Below are 19,984 nucleotides of genomic sequence, written 5' to 3'. Positions count from 1 at the left end.
ATATATATATATACCCTCAAGAAAGTCATACAAACATATGAAAAACTATAAATTCAGTAGAAAAATAATTACCTTAGAGGAAATTACTATAATTCTCTCTGAAAGTAATTTATTTTATTCATTAACGTAATGGAATATATATATATATATATATATATATATATATATTTATATATATTATATATATATATATATATATACAGTATATATATATATATATATATATATATATATATATTAAATTATACATAAAATGTGTATATTTCTATGATATATATATATATATATATATAGTATATATATATATATATATATAAAATGCAATTACTAGTGGAACAGCACAGGGCACTGAATCAGAATATATGTGAAAGTTTAATTAATGTGGAAGATAAAAAAAAAACATTGTCTTTGGAGGCAAAAATAAAAAATTAAATAAAAACGATTTTTCGTTCCTGCTCAGTAACACAACCAACACTGTCTTTCAACATTTATAGCAATTCAGACTTACTTTCAATGTTTTACATCAACTGTTGAATGTTACTTTAAAACTGAAACAATTCTTCATTTACAGAACACTATACTATTACGTTTTACCCTGAAAACGAAAACCTATCAGGTACTGAATACTAATACCTCGAACTTACGCGAGGTTAGGTTCCAGAACCCTTTTGTAAGGCGAGGATTTACGTAAGTTTGGCATGGTCACTAAAAAAGCTAATAACTGAAACGTTATAAGCTTATTCTACAGTAATCAAAATTTAAGGAATGACGGATCAGCTGAATTAAAAAACGACAAGTTACTATGAATCTTTAGTTTAAGAAAAAAATTCATAATACAAAAATTCTGTCAATGCAGGAGTTGATATGAATTTGCGCCAGTCTCTTACGAAAATAGCTTGGCTTAATATTTTCCATGAGCAACATTGAATCATTTTCCTAATTTTTTTTTACTTTCCCTTTATCTCTTCCATCGTATACAATGACTTTAAAAAAAAGCAGTAACAATCATCCCATAATCTGACAGTAATTAATTCTAAGAAAAGTTTATGACTTTCAACATTAACAGGAAATTTCCATATAATTTTTTTAATCATCAGAACGTTCTGAACACCAGCATCAAACCAGACGCGGAAATCATTCATGCACATTATAAATACCCTGTATGATCACGACCCGCATCGACTCACACCTGTATATTAAATTTTTCTCTGCCGCGAATAATGGAACCGAGGCACCAGGAAGCGAAGCCCGTTGCTTCATTCCGCCTTTTGAAGAGCAGTAATGACTGAAGCTTACTGCATTCTTATAAATAAAATTACGGTTTTTGTGATATTTTGAGTAATAATGCAACATATAATATATTATATATAATAATATATATAATATATATATATATACATATATATATGCAATATATATATATATATATATATATATATATATATATATATATATATATATATATATATATATATATATATAGAGAGAGAGAGAGAGAGAGAGAGAGAGAGAGAGAGAGAGATACTTATATACATATATATATATGTGTGTGTGTGTACTTTTGTGAGGGGGTGACTCCAAAATAAGCAACCTTCTCTGGTTTTTGGGTGAGGTTGCAATCCTATGCCCCTTTCAATGGAGATTGGCATTTGTTGATGGTAACCCATCCAAGTCATGACCACACCCAACGCTGCTTAGCTTCGTACGTCGGAAGACTAGCTGTACAGCAAATGTGTGTAAGAGAGAGAGAGAGAGAGAGAGAGAGAGAGAGAGAGAGAGAGAGAGAGAGAGAGAGTTTAATCAGAAAGACAGTGTTGAAAGGAGAGAGAGAGAGAGAGAGAGAGAGAGAGAGAGAGAGAGAGAGAGAGAGAGAGAGAGAGAGAGAGAGAGAGAGAGAGAAACTTTACTCAGGAAGTCAGAAAGCGACAAAATTTGACCCACAGAGAGAGAGAGAGAGAGAAAAGGGCAGAAAGTCTGGAGACAACACCACCATTTGTGTGGCCCTTACATGGAGACGAATGACTGGGGATTTCATATGCTCTTAGTCTGCGACACTGCACCAGCAAGACCACCAAATGGAACAGAAAAGGCGACAGTGATGATGTATTGTATGCGAAAAAGGGTGAGAGAGAGAGAGAGAGAGAGAGAGAGAGAGAGAGAGAGAGAGAGAGAGAGTCAAGTGATTTATTCACTGGCGTCGCAACGAGGAGAAAAAGTGCAAACGCAATTTTAGAACTTGACTGTCTGTGGCCAGCGTTTGAGTGCATGCGTGAAAGGTTTCTCTCTCTCTCTCTCTCTCTCTCTCTGTGCGCGTGTGAGTGTGTGTGTGTGTGTGTTTGTCTACAGCTCTCGACATGTGCCGTGCCTGAGATGAATCCGAAATGGATCTCGACGTCTTTCTCACACTTGTTTTCCCTCTTCTGTATTTTTCTCTCACGTCACTAAAAGTGTTATGCAGTTTTTTTTTTCCTGACGGGTTTTCTTTCTTTTCAGGTGTGTTGTCTGTGTCTGTCTGTCTGTCTGTCTGTCTGTCTGTTGAGCAAAACCTTCAGCTTTTAATATGGAAATTATTCATGCAGCTGCAGATTTTTAAACCAATGGGTATTGTCAAAGAGGGTTAGGTCTGGAATATGGATTTACTGGATCTGCCTGCGTGTGACTGTACTGCCAAGGACATCAAGCATTGCTGTTCAGAAAAATTAATGATGGCTTCATCATCCATTATTTCTCATGGTGTGCGCACAACTAGGTCGCCAAAGTAGGATCGAATGGCTTTCAGCTAAATCTAAAACAACAACAACATCTTCTAAAGGAATGAATAACAACCAAAAGACCTTGGCTCACATGCCTAAGCAAGATTTATGGACACCATAAGTATATGGGTTACTCAGTACTAGCGTTGGTGGAACCATCTACATCAGGAGCAAGATAAATCAGGACACATAGCCCACATAACACATCCACAATAGGGTCATTTTCTTGGAGAAACTGCCTTAACCTTTGACTAAGAAGTCTTCTGCAAACGCAGTGGAGCTATTCCTTTGCAAGGCAGGATTAAAAGTTTTAAGTTTGTTTTCTTTGGGAAAAGGTAATAACAAGAGATCATTAGCAATCAGTCATAAATAATTCGTTTTCATTAATTATTACTTAAGATGAGAGAGACTGTGTTTGGAAGACTGCTGAGGTATAGTAATAGTATGTTAAGCTTCATTTAGACACAGGAAACCTTCTGGCTGACTGAAATGGTGAAAACCAGACTAATGCACTGTGAAGAGCCACATTTGTTAAATAAGAAGCAACCATGACACTCTAATGATCAAATTACCACTGGCCGATCATATTTCTAATCAAAACTTGAAATATACGAAAGTCCCCAAAAACAACAAACATATATAAAAATTTCAAATTCCCGCAATATATATCTTTGGCATGTAGGTCATTTAAGGTCAAAGTATATAGATAAATAAACAAACGAATTACAAAGATACATTTTACAGTTTGGGATATCTGCCAAACACACCAAAGAAAATAGACTCCAGAATTTCCAATTCCCCCACAAGGGGCACCACTTTCTCTCTGGCATGTCGAGGTCATTTCAGGTCAAAGTGAAGAGAGGAGATAAAAGGAACAAAATGAATTACAAAGATACAATTCTGCAATTGGGGATATTGGAGAAATACAGTAAAGACCTCTGAACTAGAATTGAAATAACTACGATGGAGGTAATGATGCTAAATGCGCAGAATAACGAAACAAAACCACTTGTACCACGAAGCCAACTCGTAGTAACGAGAACAAAATGGCGTAACATGGTTCCACTGGAAAAACATTTGCGAAAGCCGGGATGTTTTCGGGGGACGTTAAGGGACTAAGTCAATGTTGCCTGATACAATCAGCGAGCAGTAATGGAAGGAAATGAGCTCTCTCTCTCTCTCTCTCTCTCTCTCTCTCTCTCTCTCTCTCTCTCTCTCTCTCTCTCTCTCTCCAACAATACTCTTATGTGGGGCAGTACATTGAAACTAAGCATATTTCTCTCTCTCTCTCTCCAAAATACTCCTATGTGGGGCAGTATATTGAAACTAAGCATATTTCTCTCTCTCTCTCTCTCTCTCTCTCTCTCCAATAATACTCTTATGTGGGGCAGTACACTGGAACTAAACATATTTCTTATCTCTCTCTCTCTCTCTCTCTCTCTCTCTCTCTCTCTCTCTCTCTCTCTCTCTCTCGGGAGTTAATAAGACACAGCACCATTTTTTCTTTTACTCAAGCAAGGAAAAAACTCAAATTATCGGTAATATAATTTCGTCATTATACCAGTTTATGTTTACAATGAGCAGAAAGGAATAGGGAAATATTTCCATGATCATGATTTTTAAAAATATTCACCCAAATCAAATTTACAAAAGAAAAAATTTTTTTCCTAGAGTATAATTTATTTGTCCAGTAACACACTGAACTTATCTGATCTACAAGTGATCAAGTGCATTCATATAATATATTTATATACATGAATGAATGCATTAGGCTACATGCATCCATACAGTGGTACCTAATAATGCACAGACCTCTCTATGCATACAGAGGTACTGTATCGGTGCGTGTAATGTATACATTCATGCATGCAAATGTATTGTAAGAATGCACTTTATCGCCTTGTAGATCAGATTAGTTCAATGAGTGGCTAAGTAAATAAATTATACATAGGAAAATAGTCATGATAAATTATTTTCAGGCACGATTTATGAAAATAATCGAAGATTTATTTGTACCGAGCAAGTCCCTCCAAAGATGAATTAAGGAAATAAGATAACTTATAAATAATATTTTTTTTATTATTGTAGTGTATCCAAACTTCCGGAATTACATGTTCACGTGTAAACATTTCACCCCTCCGCTTCCTTTAATAAAATTAGAAATCTAGGGGAGCAACAGGTAAAGAAAGAGAGAGAGAGAGAGAGAGAGAGAGAGAGAGAGAGAGAGAGAGAGAGAGAGAGAGAGAGATGAATTACACGAATAAATAGTTTCATATAGTTTCGGATGTCATCTTCAACAGAGTAGCCTACGTCGGTCGTTAGTATGGTAACTATTTATCAACTCAAGTTCGTAATTATATATAAACTCAATTTCATAATTATTTATAAATTCAATTTCTTATCTGTCTATCTATTCAATTTGTAGCCATTTATCAACTCTGTTTTGTAACTATTTATCAACTCAACTTCGTAACTATTTATCGACTCAGTTTCATGATCATTTATAAGTCAATTTCGTAACTATCTATCTATTCAATTTTGTAGCTATTTATCAACTCAGTTTTGTAACCATTTATCAACTCAACTTCGTAACTATTTATCAACTCAATTTCATAATGACTTATCAACTCAATTTGGTAACTATCTCTCTATTCACTATCGCAGCTATTTATCAACTCTGTTTTGTAACTATTTATCAACTCAACTTCGTAACTATTTATCAACTCAGTTTTGTAACTATTTATCAACTTAATTTCGGAACTATCTATTCAATAAGGTAGCTATTTATCAACTCAGTTTGGTAATCATTTATCAACTCAACTTCGTAACTATTTATCAACTCTATTTATCAACTCAATTTCATAACTATCTACCTATTCAATTTCGTAGCTATATATATAAACTCAATTTCGTAATTATTTATAGAGCAAATTTCGTAACTATTTATCAACTCAATTTCGTACCTGTCAATCTATTCAATTTCGTAACTATCTAGCAACTCAATTTCGTAACTATCTAACTATTTAGTTTCGTAGCCATTTATCAACTCAATTTCGTAACTATCTATCTATTCAATTTCGTGGCTATTTATCAAGTCAATTTCGTAAATATTCAGTTTCGTAGCTATCTATCTATTCAATTTCGTAACTATCTATCTATTCAATTTTAACTATTTATAAACTCAGTTTCATAACTATCTATCTATTCATTATCATAGCTATTTATCAGCTCAGCTTTGTAACTTTTTATCAACTCAACTTCGCAACTCTGAAGAATCGGAGAAAAAAATAGAAGAAAAATTAAATAAAGTGGATGTTGGTTTGTACTTAGACCTAGCTATAAATACACAGGCAAATCCCATGTCGATTCGTACCCTGAGGTAACTGACAGACGAAAGAATGCTAAAGCCGAAATACTGGAAGTCGATTCGTACCTTAAAGTGTGTGTGTGTGTGTGTGTGTGTGTGTGTGTGTGTGTGTGTGTGTGTGTGTGTGTGTGTGTGTGTGTGTGAGACATGAGGTACCGGGAGATAAGTTACGACACAAACAAATAAATCAGACGCTAGTTCGCTCCCTCGGCTATCTTTAAGATAAATAAATATCCAAACAGTAAAATCTAAAGTCAGTTCGTACCCTGGACTATCTTTAAGATAAATAAATACCCATACAGTAAAATCTGAAGTCAGTTCGTACCCTGGACCATCTTTAAGATAAATAAATACCCAAACAGTAAAATCTGAAGTCAGTTCGTACCCTGGACTATCTTTAAGATAAATAAATACCCATACAGTAAAATCTGAAGTCAGTCCGTACCCTGGACCATCTTTAAGATAAATAAATACCCAAAGAGTAAAATCTGAAGTCAGTTCATACCCTGGACTATCTTTAAGATTAAATAAATACCCAAACAGTAAAATCTGAAGTCAGTTAGTACCCTGGACCATCTTTAAGATAAATAAATACCCAAACAGTAAAATCTGAAGTCAGTTCGTACCCTCGATTATCTTTAAGATAAATAAATACCCAAACAGAAAAATCTGAAGTCGGTTCGTACCCTCGATTATCTTTAATCTTTAAGATAAATAAATACTTAAACAGTTAAACTAGAAGTCAGTTCGTACCCTGAGTACCTAAATGACAATTAAATACACAAACGCTTGAACCAGAAGTCATTTCGTACCCAAATGTATCTATAAAATAACTAAATACATAAAAAAAGTTAAACTACAGGTCCAGTCCAATCGTACCCTGAAGTAGCGTCATGATAAACAAATACCCACACACCTAACCTGCAAGTCATCTCGTACCCAGAAGTCCCTACGAGATAAAAACAAAAAAAAATGCACGAGACGGATAAAATAGGCGTCAGTTCGTACCCTGGTGCATCCGAGAAGAATCATAAACAATAAAAGCACTGACTTGGCCCGACTCTGCTTTCACTTCACTTGGATCGCTTCTTCCCCCCGTAAAATGCGGGGAAATGTCTTCTTGTTCCCCGCGGGAAGCGCGGGCGAGAGTTGGGTTTATGGGGCATTCTCGTCTAAACACGTATATAAAGATCATATCTATTTATTTCTTCATCTGTCGTCAAGTCGGCGTGCCATCCAGTTTGCTTGGATGCAAAAATGGCAGATAGAAGGGAAATGCAAGTACTAAAGGATGGACTCTCTGGGATAAATAAATGAATAAGTAGATAAATAAAAAATAAATTAATTAAATCGTTATAGAAATAAATAAATACTTGAGAATAAGGTAAACAAAATACTTAAAATAAAGATTGCAGTTCTCCATCGCGCCGGTATCCCGACGAAGTACTTTTACCAGTTATCTATATAACTGTAAAGCTGTCATTTATATAATATACAATCTTACAATATTTGAATAAGCCAAAGTACTCAAATTCAAAATTTAATAAGCAAAAAATGCGCCGTTTCTTCGGCACCATCGAGTTTTTTGTACAGCCGCTACAGTGCATGATCAAGGTCACCGAAAATAGATCTATTTCAGTGACCTTGGTATAATGCTGTATGAGCCGCGGCCCATGAAACTTTAACCACGGCCCTGTGGTGACCTATCCTATATCTTTCCCAGAAGCACGATTATGGCGAACTTTAATCTTAAATGAAATCAAAACTACTGAGGCTAGAGGGCTGCAATTGGGAATGTTTGACGACTGGAGGGTAGACGGTCAACATACCAATTTGCAGCCCTCTAGCCTCAGTAGTTTTTAAGATCTGAGGGCGGACAGGAAAAAAGTGCAGACACAAAGTGCGGACGGACAGACAAAGCCGGCACAATAGCTTTCTTTTACAGAACCCCAAAAAGAGAATTCCTTTTCTCTCTCAACAAAAGGTTTAAATACCTGGATGCCTTACAATTCGCAGCTCGCGTTATTAGCATAATGCTACTCAGCAATGCTGCGCCCCTCGGACGGAAGAATTCACAGCACTGAAACAGCAAATATAGTTTGCTAAAAACGCGTCCTTTTTTTGTCACTTGAGTTATCATATCGTATGTGACCTAAAGTATAATCATGTGGTATGTGTAATAGAGTATAATTATGTGGTATGTGTCTTAATATAATTGTATGACGTAAAGTATAATTATAAGGTTTTTGACTTAAAGTATAATCATATGACCTAAATATTATTTTATGTTATGTGGCCTAAAGTACTACAATTGTGAAGTATATTAATAAGCCCACTAAGTTACGTTTCTAGACTCTCAAATGAATTTTAAAATTGGACCACGATAAAGCTGAAGAAGTTGGACAGCTAGTCGGGAAGGGATCAGAGGAGCGAATTAATAAGAAGGCAGAAATTAAAAGGCAATGCAGTTTTGGTGCGGTTTACAGCGTGCAGCTAAAATTAAGTTCCAGTCACTCTCATCAAGTTGATTTGCCAACTTTTTTTTTTTTTGTCATTCGAGAACGTTTGCTCTTATGGTAACACACGAAAAGATCTGACGATGAATTTCTGTCTACTTGGGAAAATTAATATCTAGTCGACTTTACTCTGCCCTGGATAATTTATATCTTTTCACTTTTGTCACTGGAAAATTCTCTAGTGGATAACTTGAGGATAATTCGTTGATGATGAAGGCAGCCAGCTATATATCAAGTCTCTCTCTCTCTCTCTCTCTCTCTCTCTCTCTCTCTCTCTCTCTCTCTCTCTCTCATTTGATAAGAAATTTTGCCTTCTGACCTTCAAATATAATTTAAGCATTTGTGTCTTGACCTAAAAATTTGGATAACCAAAAGATTAACAAGAAAATTATTTAACAAGAAAATTAAGAAGAACAAACAAACAAAAATGAACAAATTAACTAAGATGCTTCCAAGTTGTTCCTTTCAGAAGGTAAACATTAGCACGACTAAATGTATATATATATATATATATATATATATATATATATATATATATATATATATATATATATATATATATATATATATATATATATAATATCTAGAGGAAGAAATAAAAATGAAACCTTGACGAATGGAACACGAAAAAAAAACAAAAGACGACCTAAACGAGGAAAGTTTTACAAACACAGAAATAAAAAAAAAAACATTACGAAGAAGTTAAAAAATAAAACTTCTCAAAAAGCAGGGGGTGGGGGGAGTAAAAGATCCCTCGTCCCAGATTTTGTCGGGCCATACGCCATAAGCGATGAGCACGTATAATTTTTCTGCTTTGCCCCCTTCGCATCGGCCCATAAATCTAAAAGCCTTTTTGGGGTACGGAGGGGAGGGGTGGGCGTTGCCATGCTCATGGACGCTCATAAATGCACACAGATATATGGAGAGCCGACAGAGAGCTGACACTCCTGGCACACATAAAAAAAAAAAAAGTAAAACGTCCTTATTCTCTCAGATCGTAAAAACCCATTTTTACGACGGGTGCCAAATGAAAGTTATGGATACGGCTTAGGGTGTTAGTATTTGGCCGTTTGAGGGACGGCGTTCCAAGACGTCTAAGACCAAATAGGAATCCTTAAGGAATCATTGACGACGACGACGACGGCGACCACTCCTCTTTCGATTCCCGCTGGAATAACTGACTGGACTGACTGACTGGTTGGTTGGTTAGTGGTGTTAACGACCCGTTCTTGACGTCCGCGGATGCGTCCTCTCCTACGAGGGGCTATTTTTTTCCGGGTTCCAGGGGCGTCGCGCCCCCTTCCCCTACTCCCCGTGTGACGCAGTCTTTTCATCATATCGAGCATATTACCCCGACACCCGCAGTACATAAATCTTATTGGATTTCGTCGGACATCGAGGATGGCGTGAGAAAAGAGGACACGGTGGGGGAGAAACGAGGTTACTGACAGTGTAGAGGTGCTTGTGAAGACAGAGAGACGAAAACAGACAGGCATTGAAAATGTAGGGGTGGTCGTGAAGACAGGGACAAAAGGACAGACGACAGACATTGAAAATGTAAGGGTGCTCGTGAAGACAGACAAAATGGCTGACAGACAGACAGGCATTGAAAATGTAGGGGTGCTCGTGAAGACAGACGAAATGGCTGACAGACAGACAGGCATTGAAAATGTAGGGGTGCTCGTGAAGACAGGGGACAAAAGGACAGACAGACAGACAGACAATGAAAAGTAAGGGTGTTCGTGAAGACAGACAAAATGGCTGACAGACAGACAGACAGACATTGAAAATACAGAAGGTGCTCTTGAAGACAGGGACAAAAGGACAGACAGACAGACATAGACACACTGAAAATCTAAGGGGTGCTCGTGGAGACAGAGACAAAAAACAAACAAAAAGACAAACAGACACTGAAAATATTGAACGTTCTCGCGTAGACAGAAACAAAAAGACAGACAGAAACTGCAAATGTAAAGGTGCTCCTGAAACAGAGACATAAGAACTGACAGGCAGACACAGACAGACGCTTATAAGTGTTAGACACTTGGAGGTGTCAGTGAAATAGAGACAAAAAATTAGACAGACAAACAGACAAAAACGGAAATTATAAAGGTGTTCGCCAAGGCAGACACAAAAAAATTAAACAGACAGATATTCATAAACTGAAATTGTAAAGGTGCTCGTGAAGACAGACACAAAAATTAAACAGACACAAACGGAAGTTATAAAGGTGTTCTTGAACACAGACACAAAAAAATGAAACGGACGGACATTCATAAACTAAAACTGTAAAGGTGCTCGTGAAGACAAGACCCCAAAAGCACACAGACAAAGAGAGTAAAACGGACACTGTAGGGGTGCACTTACAGACAGCGGTAAACAGACAAGTTAACAAAAGGAAAATTTAGATGCGTTCTGAAAGATGGAGACAAAACAAAGGCAGACTATTTCTCGAATTGTTCACACCATTTGGGAGACGCTCGTCACTACAAAGCCTGAGATCCAAACGCGGGAACATAAAGAAATTCAGACATCCGTGGCATGAGGATTCCAACTCGCATCCAGAGTATCAGAACGAGTTCACGTTAGCCACCTGACCACGAGAAGGATGCTTTATAAGTTAATTTATTATAATTGTCATTTCATATGTGTTTATAATATTACTATACCTGTATTTTATCCGTTTATAATGTTGCAATCTATTCACGCGCCAAGCTCTCCAGTTCCGTGCGAGACTGAAATATAAAAAAAATCCACAAAAGCGAATGGGGGTTAATCCACAAACAGGCTCCATTAATCCGGATTTAACCTTTCCCGTTGCGGTCTATTTCTAGCAATTGGGGGCAAGGGGGACATCATTACGAAGCGATTATTTGCGAGAATATTCAGCAATCACGTCAATCGCTGACCTTATTTTAATCGCTGTACATTTCCCAAAGTGTAATTTTTTCTAGTAAAAAAAAAAAATCATAAATACCCAATGACATGAATTGCATTCCACAATGAACTTTCAACGGACGTTTCTTATCACTGTCATCAGTGCTCAATGAAGCTTTTGCAATGGTTCTAGAAATAATCAGTTAATGTAATGCTGGGATAATGCAAACACGACCTTGACATATAAGCCTAAATAGCACAGAGCATTTTTTTACTTTTGTTTTTCTATACAGGATTAATCTTACATCAACGTTTAAAAATTCATCTTGAAACTGAAAAATTCTTGTAATATTATTCATGAAATTACAATACAGTTTTACGATTAAATTTGCTTTTGATAATATGTTCTGAAACTTAATCATTCTCAGAAAATGACTCATGAAATTAAAATAAAGCTTTGGGAATATTCCATGGCTAAATATAACATAACACCAGGAAAAATGAATAAAAAAAAGTTTTGGTTTATACACAATGCAATTAACTTTTCATATAAGCTGTTTAAAAAAAATAGTAATCACACTTATAGGGGACAGTATTGGATATCATGATGCAATCACGTCAATAACAATTTTTGGGGGGTAAACATAAATCTCTTGTAGTGCATAGCTGCCTATTTTTTTATGAGGGCCACTTTCATTAATCAATTGACAGCGGAAAATATCCTCTATGATTAATAACATTGCTGTATGTGACAAATTAAACAGATTTCGCAAAATAATTAAAGAGAGAGAGTTAGTCCAATGAAGAGTTTCAAACCGGAGGTGAGGGATTACCTCATCGAGGCCCTCCCGTTATTAATTATGATATAGTGGGATACATTTTGACGGAGCAATGGCTCTCTCTCTCTCTCTCTCTTCTCTCTCTCTCTCTCTCTCTCTCTATGTCCCCAGTTGCGACATACAATAGCCAATTAATAAAATACCCATGACGTTCCATTCCTTCCCCTGGAGGAGAGAGAGAGAGAGAGAGAGAGAGAGAGAGAGAGAGAGCTGGACAGCTGACCAACGCACTAATAAAGGCTATAACGACACAAAGAATTCGACTAATATCCTAGAACGACATCCAGCTGATATGTCGATGACAGCAAAAATCGTCTCGTGAGGATATTGGCAGTTGACTGACGTCTATGTTATTTCAGACAAACGCCCCTGGATAGACATATTGCAATTACTTTTTTTTACTGTAACAATTTTCAGTACCTTTGCACTTGTCATTGCCAAAGGTCATGAAGCATTTCGAGGCAAATTCGAGTTTTTGAAACTCCTGAAATAGCATTTAAGAAGATATCAAACGAAAGAGATACACCGACACTTTACTTAACGCTTGAAAAATCTGTCAATTTTCAAGGATACTTCATAGCAACGTGGTGTTTTTAAAAACTGCTAAAAATTCAAGTAATGAAAGATATTGAAAAAAATGTACGTGTAAATATGAAAACTATCCCTATTGGTCAATTTACTCAACACTAAAAATCTATCAATCTACAACTATACTTCATGGTAATATGAAATTTTTAAAAACTTGATAAAAAGTCAAGTTACGAGAGATATTGAAAAAATGTACGTGTAAATATAGAAACTCTTCCATCACGGTTTTACTCATTCCTTACTCCTCTTCGGTTTTACTTATTCCTAATTCCTTATTACTAATCTCTGAATTTAAGTTAGGAAGTCCTTTCATTGGACCTCTTTGGAACATCAGACTGGCCCGTGTGGCCTCTTCTGTTAAACAAATTACTTTGAATATTTGTGAACAATTTTTCAAGAATGATCCTTGGTAAAAGCTTTGAGGAGCAAAATAGTATTTGTTTTTTTTTTAAACTGCGTGGATATAATAATAATAATAATAATAATAATAATAATAATAATAATAATAATAATAATAATAATAATAATAATAATAATAATAATAATCCAAATTACATTTTCATGTAAAAAAATAAATTCATTTGGAGAGAGGTTGTAATAATAATAATAATAATAATAATAATAATAATAATAATAATAATAATAATAATAATACATTTTCATGTAAAAGAAGAAATCCCTTAACAGAGATGTCATAATAATAATAATAATAATAATAATAATAATAATAATAATAATAATAATAATAATAATAATTAAAAATACATTTTCATGTAACGAAAGACATCCCTTTCGAGATGGGAAATCCAGTATAAAAATCAGGCTACAAATAATGATCTAAAACGAAGCATTATTTTTTCAAGGCCATTTAACTAGTTCGCCAGAATTCCTGAAGTAAATTTGGTTTTCCTGCTTGGGGCCTCATTAAAAATAATTGAACAATTCATCTCTCTCTCTCTCTTTCTCTTTCTCTCTCATTCTCTCTCTTTACATTTCTCTCTTACATCTCTTCTTTGACCATTTTTTTACATTTTATTATTATTATTATTATTATTATTATTATTATTATTATTATTATTATTATTATTATTATTATTATTATTATTATTATCATATCCTCTCTAAAGAGGTTTCTTTTGTTACAATGAAAATGTACTTTTGATTATTATTATTATTATTATTATTATTATTATTATATTATTATTATTATTATTATTATTATTCAGAAAAGGAACCCTATTTATATGGAACAAGCCCAGAGGGGCAACTGACTTGAAATTCCAGCTTCCATAGAACATGGTTTTCATTTGAAAGAAGTAACAGAAGAGACTGATTATTAGAAAAGAAAAATTAGATTAGCAAATTAATAAATAATTAGATAAGAACGTAAATATTCATGAAATTACTTAAGTATGTCTCAATTTCCTCAAACCTTAACGAACTTCTCGTAAGTTTTCTATGAGTAAATAAACCCAAGGTACTGTGGAAGGTGAACAAAGTGGATATTAAAATGGCAATTAATTGCAAAAGGAACCGGTGCAAATGTCAATAGGAAAATGTATGAGGTTTGCGAAGACTGGCGTGAATCAGATATATATATATATATATATATATATATATATATATATATATATATATATATATATATATATATATATATATATATATATATATATATATATATATATATATTACAGGCCTTATTTGACTGGGGCCTCTTCTGTAATTATTACAGATTTCAATACACCTCTTCTATTTATATACATATATATATATATATATATATATATATATATATATATATATATATATATATATATATATAATATATTACAGGCCTTATTTGACTGGGGCCTCTTCTGTAATTATTACAGATTTCAAGCACACCTCTTCTATTTCCAATAAAGATATTCCACCCTTTACTCTTCATCCCACTGACTTAACAATAACATATATATAATATCAATTCAAGCCATTTCTAACTCTTCCCTGTTATTTCTGTCTCTCGACCTAAATCACATTTAATTCTCTTCAATTCTTTCTTTTCTTTTCGTGTGAAAATATCGTGTGTCACCCCTCTTCTCTTTTCTTTACCTATTCCTTAATTTACACGCGTTCCCTTTTCTCTTTCCATTCGTTGTGTTTTGATTGCCCCTTCCCTCTGCGTTTTTTCCTATTCCTTTTTATTTTTTTTATTTTTTTCCATTAGGATCTTTCCCCCTTTTAAATTACTCGGCCCCTGGGGGGATGGGCTACCTTGGGAGATGGCCCATGGGTGAGGGGGGGAGGGGTTAGGGACGATGGTGGAGCAAAACCGTGTACGTATAATTATTCTCGTTTATCATTTGTGGGTTCTTCTTTATTTCGGTGGAAATGGTCCACGCGTTTTTCCACACCCCTTTTTCGGGGGGGTGGGGGCAAGGCCAAAGAGGGGGGAGGGAGGGGGAGTCTCGTTATTGAATTTTGCTCTCTTTTGGCTAATTACTCTAGTTTTTTGTTTACTTTTTTTACTTTTTCTTTTGCTGTTGGGAGATTTGCTCTGAACTACTATTTATGTTGTTTCCCATTTTCATTACAATGTGCAGACGTCAAGTCCGTTTTCTATAATATTATACATTCACCTCATTCATGTTCTTTTATACTTCTAGTCTCATTTTTAAATACTGGTCACACACAGCCTAAAATCACATTGTTTCCCTCCTCCTCCTATTATTATTATTATTATTATTATTATTATTATTATTATTATTATTGTGTATTATTATTATTATTATTATTTTGTCCGTCTTGTTATTAAAGTGTAATTTTGAAGAACGTGAACTTTTTGCAAAACCTGACAGATTTAACGCCCCAATAATTTGATCTCAACACTATTTGGGCTAAAAGGTTTGATGTCTCTATATTCGCGATGGATTTCAGATATTAAAAGATTTACTAGTAATTAGTGGTGCAAAAAGGTAAATCCTGTAGGCTTTAAAGCAAAGTTAGGATACAAAGTGCAGACGATGTTCATAACTATACCAGTTTTGACATTTAATGGCATTTAGTTCTATTACTTGATGAGAAAATAATTATCTTCATTAACTCTGATACACAGTTATCACATCTCTATGTAATCCATAACCGGAATAGCCCTGTTTCCGTAATGGTTATTAACTTTGTTCTACAACCTTCAAGTCTCCAGAATGTTATGGTTCAAAATTGAGAGAATGCATTTATGTAACTAGGACAAAACCTTTAATCTATCTTTTCTCTCTCTCTCTCTCTCTCTCTCTCTCTCTCTCTCTCTCTCTCTACTTCGTGTTTCTTCCTCTTCTGACGGATGTATTACCTACGAGGAGCGAAGGATGTCATTAGTAAACCTCTTGGGAACAGTCACCATAATGCACTGGTCTGGTGCTCACCATCATCTAGGGTCTCCCTGCCACTCATCTCTCTCTCTCTCTCTCTCTCTCTCTCTCTCTCTCTCTCTCTCTCTCTCTCTCTCTCTCTCTGAAGGCTTGACAGCCTCCAGGCCTACCTTTTAAAAGGTCCATTCTTCTTCTGTCACCCACAACTTCATTTTTTCTCCATATAACCCAGACCATTTCCTCTCCACAGCCACAATCTCTTTTATTTTGAACCCTTATTCTTCTTCTTCTTTCAGGACCTAGCCTAGATATTAGGACTTACTTTACTTTCAGGCGCTCGCCTAGATATTGGGACTTATTATTTCTCTTCATCGCCTCCGATAATAATTTATGGCGTGTAATTTCGCGAGGGAGGTTGATAAAACCACAAAAAAATTATGTGGGTAAATATTTCTGGAAAGAATGGCTGAAGGGGTGAAAACCACAGAGATAACATAATTCGGAAGGTTTGAAAGAAAGGAAGAGAGAAAGTGGTGACAAATTATTGGAAAGTAAGTCTCTAGGTTCCAGGAAACGCGAGAGTAATGTTGAATGGTGCAGTATGCGTTTCAATGGCCAATGAGGTACTTACTGACATGCTGTATATTTATGTAAAACTTCTAATTTAGTAGTTAGAAAATGAGAGGGGCAGTGATTTGTTTTTTGTACAGCCATCCATATAATAGCAAGCAGCTCGTATGCGTGTGTGTATATATATATATATATATATATATATATATATATATATATATATATATATATATATATATATATATATATCTACCTATATGTATGTGCACATATATACACACACACATACGCAAATATTACAAAAATCTTCTTTTCCTTTATGCCTGACATTTATCTCCTTTTCTTATATTTCTCTGCTTTGCTTGTCTCCAACAAATCCTTTTCTCCGTCCTCTATTCCTTCCGGATGCCTGCCTGATTTGTTAGATATCCCATCCCCTTTAAAACCTTATAGAGGAGGTTTTGTCATACCTAACCTCCAGTCTCTCTCTCTCTCTCTCTCTCTCTCTCTCTCTCTCTTCTTCTTCTTCTTCTTCTTCTTCTTCTTCTTCTTTTCCTTCTTTCTCTTCTTCTTCTTTTTTTCTTCTTCTTTCTCTCCTTCTTCTTCTTTTCTTCTTCTTCTCCTTCTTTCTCTCCTTCTTCTTCTTCTTTCTTCTTCTTTTCTTCTTTCTCTCCTTCTCTTTCTTCTTCCTCTTCTTCTTCTTCTTATTATTTTCTTCTTCCTCCTCTCCTTGTTCTTCTTCTTCTTCTTCTACCTCCTCTTCTTCTTCTTCTTCTTCTTCTGGGATGTATTAACTACGCGAAGCGAAGCGAAGGATGTCATTAGTAAATCTCTGGAGAGCAGTCACCATAATACCCACTTCTGGCTTTCACTATCTTTTGTGTCCCTCTCGCCATATCTCTCTCTCTCTCTCTCTCTCTCTCTCTCTCTCTCTCTCTCTCTCTCTCTCTCTCTCTCTCTCTGTAGCGGCGCAGTTCCCTGCTGACTCCTGGCTTCCTTTCGCCTGTGTTCAGTGCATTTTTTTTTTTTTATTCAAAATGCTCGGATTTGTCCTCCTTGGCCCGACTGTCTTTTGTAGTCTGCCATATCATCTTGTCTCCCTTATCTTTCATTACTATTGTTATATAAACTTGCCTTCCTTATTCTTCATTATATATATATATATACAATATATATACATATACATACATACACTGTATACGGTATATACACATACATATACGAGGTCCACCTTTAGTCAAATTCCCGTGAAAAATTCATTAATTACTTTTTGCTCAACTACCTTAAAAAACAGATAAACAAACATACTGAAAAACAAAGGATAAACGACCCGACAGATTTAATAATAATAATAATAATAATAATAATAATAATAATAATAATAATAATAATAAAATAATCCAGGATACTGAGATAGAAATAATAATAATAATAATAAATAATAATAATAATAATAATAATAATAACCCATAATCCTAATAGAGGATGACTGAGATAGAAATAATAATAATAATAATAATAATAATAATAATAATAATAATAATAATAATAATAATAATAATAATAACAACAGCAGAGCATCTATAAATATTACACTGGAAATGAAATTCATGACGGATTCATTAACGGCTTAAAGATCAAACAGACTCTTTTTTTTTTCTATTGACAAATCTGAAAAATAGGTCGTCGGAATTTTCGAAGAATTCATCAATAGAGTTTACGTCATATTTCTATTTAATTAAACCCTCTTCATTTTGTATCATAAAAAGAATGTATATATAGCGTATGGCAGTGTTGATTGATATCAGTGTTGATATTTATTTTTATATATATATATATATTATATATACATACATAAATGATATATATATATATATATATATATATATATATATATATATATATATATATATATATATATAATACAAATAAAGCTACAAATGTCGTTTAATATCAATTCAGGCTACTTCGGGAATATCCCAATGGGGAATTATCACCGAAGGAGAATTTTTAAGTGATAAATGGGTCTTGATGGCTGAGTGGTTTGGACCGTCGACTGGAGTCGCTGGAAGGTACTGTGTCGAGGGATCGAGACCCGGCGGTACCAATCCATGTATCACTTAGAAAAATCCCCTTCGGTGATAATTCCCCACCGGGGATATCCCCGAAGTAGCGTGAATTGGACATTAAACGACATTTGTAGCTTCGTGATTGTATATAAATCACGGTATGATAAAAATTTCATATATATGTATATATAACATATGTAAATATGTCTGTATGTACGTGTGTATATATACATATATATATGTGTATATATATTATATATATATATATGTATATATATATATATATACATATATATATATATATATATACATACATGTATATATAATTATATATATATATATAAATATATTACATATATATACATACATGTATATAATTATATTATATATATAAATATATTATGTGTGTGTGGTTTGGGAATATATATATATATATATATATATATATATATATATATATATATATATATATGCGTGTATGTATGTTTGCGTCCGTGTCTGTCTGTAACTGAGTAAGTCTTCGTCCTTAAGTCCGGCCTAATGACCAGGACGAAAAGAAGAGAGGAAGAGAAACTTTCGGGGTTTGGCAGAGTCCTAAAAAAGTACATTAGTACGGGGACAACAACAACAAAATGACCAGAGATAACAGGCCGGCCTTTTTGATAAACTTTCTGGGAAACTTAAAAGTTAGCCGAAGGAAACGTCCCGAGTTTAACCCGCAAGAGCTGACTTCTTCTTTTCTGTTTCTTTTATTTTCTTTATCTTTTTTTTTTTTATTATTTCTGGACGTTTCGGGCGAAAGGGATGGCGGTGTGTGTGTTTGTGTGGTTTTTCTCTCTCTCTCTCTCTCTCTCTCTCTCTCTCTCTCTCTCTCTCTCTCTCTTTTAAATAAATAAATAGTTACACTGCAATTAAGGCATACATACAGACATATATATATATATATATATATATATATATATATATATATATATATATATATATACATATATATAATATATATACATATATATAATGTTTATATATATACATATATATAACATATATATATATAT

Source organism: Macrobrachium rosenbergii, chromosome 7 (assembly GCF_040412425.1).
Source record: "Macrobrachium rosenbergii isolate ZJJX-2024 chromosome 7, ASM4041242v1, whole genome shotgun sequence".
In the NCBI taxonomy this organism is placed as follows: Eukaryota; Metazoa; Arthropoda; class Malacostraca; order Decapoda; family Palaemonidae; genus Macrobrachium; species Macrobrachium rosenbergii.
The sequence above is the reverse complement of the archived record's forward strand: the minus strand, read 5'-3'. Positions refer to the sequence as shown.